Source organism: Xenia sp. Carnegie-2017, unplaced genomic scaffold, assembly GCF_021976095.1.
Source record: "Xenia sp. Carnegie-2017 unplaced genomic scaffold, XeniaSp_v1 HiC_scaffold_24, whole genome shotgun sequence".
Classification (NCBI taxonomy): domain Eukaryota; kingdom Metazoa; phylum Cnidaria; class Anthozoa; order Malacalcyonacea; family Xeniidae; genus Xenia; species Xenia sp. Carnegie-2017.
Window position 1 is genome coordinate 8,479,093 of NW_025813487.1, and position 7,757 is coordinate 8,486,849.

Below are 7,757 nucleotides of genomic sequence, written 5' to 3' on the forward strand. Positions count from 1 at the left end.
GTGATAGCCACAGGAACTCAATATACAATTACAAATAAAAACTTTCAATTATAATTATGCAGACAAGCTACATTGCAAATAAAAAGCCACGATTCAAGAATCAAATATAAATTAGTTTAGTCCAAATTTTATACCAATAACGTCTTCATCTGAAGAACGTTCTTTACGCACAGTAGGTCGTTTTATCGCTTCTATCAAATCCGTTGATCATTCTAATAGGAAACTCTTTACTAGAAAATATAGAAATGGAATCACACTAAATATATTTATTACTTTTGTCCTAAATTATAAATTCTTAGGGCAACTGCCGTTCAATATAAGAGACGTTCTAAACATGGATCTCGCATACAATTCAAGGCAAGAAACTATAAAACCCGTAAAATTATATTTGAAGAACGTATTTTACAACAAAACTGTTTCTCACCTCATATGCTTGTTATCCTATCCGATGGCATTAAAAATTTTGTCCATAAGTGAATTTAAATTCGTCAAATTTTCGAAAAACAACTCTTCATAATATTAATCTATATACATTCTGGCCAGTTTATCTGGCTGGAGTAATGGCGGACGCAAAAGATGCGCACTTAAGAACTGGGTACAAGTAGGGGACAGATTTTTCGCTGAGTGGGGCGCTTCTGTATGTATCTATTCTGTGCTTAAGATATAAAACCTTCAATAATTTTACTTACGAACACTTCGATGATGATGCATATCTGCTTTTAAAATGTCCGCCAAAACAAGAGGAAATTTATAAACGGAAAGTTTCCTTGATGCGTACCGTTTACCGTTTACCGTTTTCCGTTTTTACCCATGAAGTGCAAATCCAGCTTAAATTAAAACTGAACTATATTTTCAAATTATGTGGATAACTGTTCGCACGTATCCTAGTGTTTAGTTTTGTAATTAGCCATGCAAATTCAATCGTTGCCCTGCAACGTTAACATTTTTGGGGGGTTAGTCCCCCCCATACCCCCCCTTAAATTTCGCCCCTGACTACATCTCTTTCTATTTTTATTCCTATCAAGCATCTGTTCATACGACTACTTTGTGGGAAAATTTTACGTATATCAGTTATATTAAAAATGCGTCGCTTAACAAACCTCGACAATATTTATTATTTGAAGTCATTGAAATTTTAACAAGCAAGTGTTGGTTGATGGCGAAAGTTGACAAATTTCCCTGTAACTTTGGCTTCACGTTCAGGTTTGGATGATTCATAAACTATTTCCTAAAATATAATAAATACTTACATTTATCATGAAATATATACTTTCATTTAGCTCTTGTGACATATTTATTAGCACATTTTAAAATATCTTAAGAGAAATGCATGCTTTGATCTGGATTTGTTATGGGTGAACATGGCTGAATCCCTTGAAGTTGTTGATTATGTTGATATGTTCAACAGAGTTCGTACACAATACACAGAAACTTGAATATTCTTGAAAGTCCTTGTATTAATTAAGATGTCCTTCAAAGATCTTGGATTTCAATTTTTTTCAAATTTTTGCGACTAATTTCCTTTTCATCAGTGAATTTAAAAATGTAATCTTTTTTGTCGGAAATTTGAATTAACAAACCAACATGGCGGCTTCACATCACATAAAAATTCTTGACTTGCAAGGAAAAAGATTGGACTCGCTGAAATCTTGCAAACAAGCCGATTAAACGACTATACTAATAACCTATGGTAAGATTTGAAAGATGTGCATCTGCGATTCGTCTAACTGGCAAATGCTGTAAAGTTTTCATTGATGCATGATACATGGCTTAGTTTTTCAAATGATAAAGACAATATATATTTATTAAATATCATGCTCTTATTAAAACCCGCAGGCAAGCTTTTACATGTAACAGCAAATAAAACATTTCTGTCAATTACATATACAGTTCACTGTCTTCAAGCAGTTCAGTGTGTTATCGTGTGTTATCAGTGTGTTATTGAACTAAAATAGATGGAAGTCTACACGTCTTTCGATATTTTGATGGCAGTAGAGCCCACTCTTTAAACGCAATATAAACGCACGGCCGATAGAAGCGAAGGAAAAGATAACTTGTATGATTTACAAATATCCCAAAACAAAACAAACGTCCTTTTCTATTTGGCAAACAAAACTTTTCAAATGAAGTTTAACATTAAGGATACACAACTTTTCGGCAAATAAAGTTTTGCAAAGAAAGCCCTAGCTGTTGTCTATTACAGGTAGCCTTCCTTCTATGATAGTTCAGTGGAGTTATCACAGTTCTCTTTGCTCCAATTTTGCACGATTTTATACTTTAGTAAGCAGTTTGGTGAGAGAATGCAAATTGAACAGGTGATGTAGCGTGTATCAATTTCACAAAGATTATGATTTATTTTCACCACTTTCAAAGAGAAAGCGGTTTTGGTGTGCTAGTGAAGTCTATTAAAGCAGACGGCAGATACGTATAATACGCTTTAGTAAATTTTATTTAGAATTTGAGACCAACGCCCGTTTTCTAAACGCTCTCTCACGCTAATCGTGTTCTCTCTAATTAATAGCAGAGTGATTTCTTCTACAATTGCAAGATTTTTGCTAAAATATTCCAATAGAATAAGCTTCCACATTTACATGAAATGTTTTACGAGCAGTATGTGAATTATTTCTGCAATGCTCAGCAATATATCTCGTTTTGCCCGAGTTATATATGTTTTAACAGACTGACTACGGAATAGTTCCTTTCTTATTCTCTCACAATGATGTCTGAATATCAGTAGCTACTCAAAACAAGCACTTCTTCTAATGATTGGTGTTCCCCATGGTTTAGTAAAAACTCTTCTTTTGCAAGAGTGAAGAAGAAAATACATTCCTTCCTCACTTCTTAATCATAAATGCATGTACGTTGATACAAACTTTTACTATACGCAAGCAGCAATACGCAGATGTTCATTCTTTCCGGCAAATTTCCTTTAGCGCTGACAAGAATTGTAATTTTTTAATGAACATCAATGGTAAAACACCGATTAAGAAATTAAAATTAAATATATGTCAACTAAATCTATTTCATTATATATTACGTATTGTTTGCTGGGTAGTACTATTTATCTAAAGATCTATTTATTTTGCTGTTTTCTAACTGATTAAGAAAATCATCTTCAACGGACTCCTCCTTATGCACTGGGAAATACATTTCGTCATCATCTAGATAATCATTAAGATCACTTCTCCCTAATTTAAAAGAAAAGTAATTTGATTCGCAATTCTATAATTACTACACGAGGATTCATGTTTAGATATGTTTTGATAAGCCGTTGGTCCATGATTTGGCATGGCAGTATACTCACCATCAGATGTCTCTTGAATAGGCAAAGTAAGGTGGAACTCATCGGCTGAATTAGATCCATTATTGTAACCAACCATTCTACTTCTACATATGGAAAGTTTCAAAAGTACGGTTAAGTTTTGTAATATAAAGGATGTCTCGAATAAAGTAAAAAATATTGATTAAATCACGAATGGCAATATATTGGTGCTTTATTGATATAGTGAATGATTTAAGCCTGCGAGTATAGTTACATGTTGTATGTAGTCTTGATTATCCAGGTTACAGTCCTAGGGCCGGTTGCACGAAGCCTGGATAGTGTTATCCATTGGATAGCAAAAATTTCAAACTTGTAAAAAAGGCGTTTATATTTTTCTTACAACAAAGAAATTTTGTAATCTTCGAAACAATATTTTATTTCAGTGATTGCACAGTTCAAATCGTATATTTTTCTCTTATGAGAGATTTTATGAGCGTTCAGAAAAATTTGCTATCCAGTGGATAACGCTATCCAGTCTTCGTGCAACCGACCCCTGCGGCAAAAAAGAGAAATTGATTCATTTTCAATGACTTTGACGGTGATCTGAAGTATTTACACATTCTTGGAACTTTTGTTGCCTTTAAACATCCGGGGAGTTTTATTGCGCACCTTTTGACCTGCTTTAAACTTCTTGACTGTTTTCGTTGTCACACCTGCAAAAGTACGAGAATCAAATAATTCTTTAAATATCAGTAACATTGGTATTTCATAGATGTGCGTATAAAGGGTCCATTTTCATATACTAGTAAGGGCCCACGTACCATGACACAATGGCACAATGTCCACTCTTGGGCATGTCCGAATTCAAGAAAAGTTAAATTTTTTTGGTTAGTTTCCTTACAACAAACACCTTTCCAATTTAAAAAGATGACTTGCTGAGTTTAAAGTTTTTATTATCTAGAAATATTCTGGGCTTTTTTACAAAAACATAAGGTAAAAAGTATTGATTAAGTCACATTTACTTCAATGGCACACGTTGTTATCTGGAAAAAAATTCCGGAATTTGTATCATAAACTTAACTTAATTCTATTTTCGTACCATGATTTCCTATGCAAGCTTATGTACATTCTATATTAGTACTATTTACACGATACTGGGACTTATACCGTGTCGGAATCGAAATCCAATCATGAATCCAATCCGATGAAGCAAAAAAAAATAAAATAAAACATAATTTATCTCTACAATTACGTCATTTCCCCTGCAACACGAACTAGTGCATGTGGAGTAGCCGTATGGCGGCAAATGACAGTCGAAATCTCGACGCATTTCTAACTGAAAGGCCGTCCAATTTGGACTGATAGGAAGATTGAACTCTTGCCGTAGTGAATCATGAAGTTTGATTGTATGTGGAGGCAGACTGGAGAAGTATTGAATCGAAATTTGAGCGAATTGCAATTTGGAAATGACTGTTTGAATTGCAGCCAGAAAGGGGGTGGATGAACTTGATACACGGGAATAAACATTGTGAAACTCTCTGGTCAATGTGCATGGAAAGTGCTAAGACAAAGAAAAGAATAGCTGCGAAGGTGAAATATTTGTTGAACAAGTATTAAATGATTAGACAGGTTCTTAGCTGGAGGGCTATGAAATTCATATATTCTGTTGCACCCAACCATTGAGTTGCATAAGACCTCATAAGACCTCAAGGTCACAGAGAACTCAATGCGTCCAACTCATATCTGTTGCATCGATGAATAACACCCTTCCCTAACTAATGTTGTAGCAGTGGCCCTGAGAAAGTGTTGTCCTGAAATTTTTAATGTCTTTAGCGAAATTTGAGATGCAGTCCTTCAACGACTAACCTTGAATATAGAGTGAATTTTAAAAATGTATGAATTAGAATCAAGTCTCTTTATTTGTATCTTGCAAGTGTTTTAGGAGAGGTTAGTTCAGTGTGATCAGAGTTGGTAATTTTTATTATCAGATCCAGTCTGGTGAGCTTTGACAGCCCCACCTGCTTTAAATGATTACAACATATGGAACAAGGGGAAGCAATCTACACAGATCAATGCTCATAATGTATTAAACATAAATTGTCACATTGGATTAGTCACTGTGAATGAACATCTTGTTATTCTACAAATTAATATTTTGCAACCAAGATGCCAAAAAAAAATAGTTGCGCTATGGCTATTTATCATGTGCAGAAAGAATGAAGTGCAATATTTTGAAGCTGGCCATTCTTCTGGTGCATTCAAATAACTATCAATTTCAAGTTTGCACAAATTCAGATGCAACCTATATTATTGCACAGCGGCACAGGAAGGACTAAAATGGGGGCACATCTTTAAAATTGTCTTCACCAATTTGGCAGTTGTGTCATGTTTTCCACTTATTGTATGCTTTCAACACTCCTAATAATGCATCTTAATGTTTTGTTTAAGGAGGAGTATTCATTTTAGTTGAAGTAATTAGCTTGTTATTTCTTTACAGAAAATAATTTTTTCCTCATTTCAGGAACTTAATTTTAAAGTTGAGTAGAAACTCACTGTCATATACGATCATGTTCAAAGTAGCGTATGGTATGTATTTCATTTAAAGCTCAATAAGCTTCCTTAAAAACATTAATTAAGCTTTAATTTACCAAGTGAATTTTCCATTGTTTTTTCTAAAGATAATCTATATTTGCATCATCATGCTGATTGTGTGGTTTCTCATTTGCAATTTTTGTCAAAGTAAGCATATTAGGGTATAGAAGATTAGCATGAAAGCGTTTGGAGACGGAATTTTCACCATTAAACATTACTTTGAAGAGCATTTCATTGCATCACTCAGTATTTCAATGAAGCTAGTTCTGAATAACATGCATACAGTACAGACCATTTGATTTTCAATATTTGTGTTCCACACAACTTTAAACATTGAGATTATATACAGTATGCCTTTCCTGTTTTTATAATCATTTTTGGCATCCACATAACCACATTCTTTTAAAGATTCCTTCGCCCCTCTGGCAAACCACAAGTTTAAAAATCTGTTTATACCTTGTCTTATGTTGTAGGGATGTCTTATGAATATTGTCCTCAAGAACATAAAAGTCGAAGGAATATTTCTACATGTTTGAGCACTCTGGTGACTCGAGTGTAAAACAGCAACAATGTGTAACCTTCTGTTCTACTCCCCAGTCCTGAGCGACCATTGTACAGGAGGGTACATTGTTATACAAATTGTGTATATAAAGCATACAGGGTGTGTTAAAAAAATTCAATCCGTAGATATCATCTGACCTTTAGAATTTCCATTGATCCACAAGGAGGCGTAAACACAACAAAAAAGAATTATATTCTTGGATTTACTATGTGCACTAGCTGCCTCCTTGAGGTACAATTACTGCTGAACCATGCATTTATAGTCAAAACTTGAGTTGATTTCAAATGGTTTCAATGTTTAAATTTTTTAATACCCTCGGTGCAGTGTTTAGTGATGAATCTTGAAGAGTGTTTAGTGTACATGGTGTAAAGTGTGCAGGGATAGGGTGTATTGTGTACAGGGTGTATTGTGTACAGGGTGTATTGTGTAATGGGTGTATGGTGTACAGGGTGTATTGTTTACAGGGTGTATTGTATACAGGGTGCATTGTGTACAGAGTGTATTGTGTACAGGGTGTTAATTGTACAGGGTGTATTGTGCACAGGGTGTATTGTGTACAGGGTGTTAAGTGTACAGGGTGTATTGTGTACAGGGTGTATTGTGTACAGGGTGTATTGTGTACAGGGTGTATTGTGCACAGGGTGTATTGTGTACAGGGTGTATTGTGTACTAGGTGTTAAGTGTACAGGGTCTATTGTGTACAGGCTGTATGGTGTACAGGGTGTAATGTATACAGGGTGTATAATGTACAGGGTGTATCAAAGATCTTTAGAAATTGACGTATTGTGATAATTTCAATTGCTACGACTAGGCTCGGCTCACTACTGCGTAAAGTATTGTTAGCTACGTGCATATACTTGCGCAAAAGCTTTTCTTATCCTGGGAATTTGACACAAGTTCTAACAACAAAACATGCGCTGAAATGTATCACAGAGATTAGCATCGTCATCAGGTCTTGAAATTTCACGATAGGTTAGTTTCTAAATGTCGTTATTGATACACCCTGTAGCTAGCCCGTTCATATAAACGTGCCTGCTGTAGTGTATATTTCGTCCACAACAGTTCGGTCGGCCTTCGCCAACGTACAGTTGTACTATTTAGTGACATACGTACAGTAGTATGTTAAACTTCCAAAATGCGTTTGGCATTACGATTTATTTATGTAACAATGGTTTGAAAATAACGAATCAGCTTAAATAGTTACATTCCGTTTATTATCATGTGGCAATAACTTCAAATTTATCTGTGTAAAATACAAAGTACTTTCAATTAGACCTATCCATCTTGTTGTTATTCTAATTAAATAAACCCGATCTATATATAAGTTATAACTTACCTTTT

General features: G+C 34.5%; 2 long non-coding RNA genes across 3 annotated transcripts in view; both read left to right on the forward strand.

Moving 5' to 3' along the window:
- The window catches only part of LOC124450557, a 79,074-nt gene that overhangs the window by 34,788 nt on the left and 36,529 nt on the right, over positions 1-7,757 (forward strand). The window lies entirely within an intron of this gene.
- LOC124450575 lies at positions 1,581-6,040 on the forward strand. 2 transcript variants are annotated; one of them, XR_006950104.1, is made up of 3 exons: positions 1,581-1,690; positions 5,784-5,848; positions 5,941-6,040. It is a non-coding gene; the product is annotated as an uncharacterized LOC124450575 (long non-coding RNA). The 2 variants fall into 2 exon arrangements; XR_006950105.1 differs by lacking the exon at positions 1,581-1,690 and adding an exon at positions 4,537-4,852.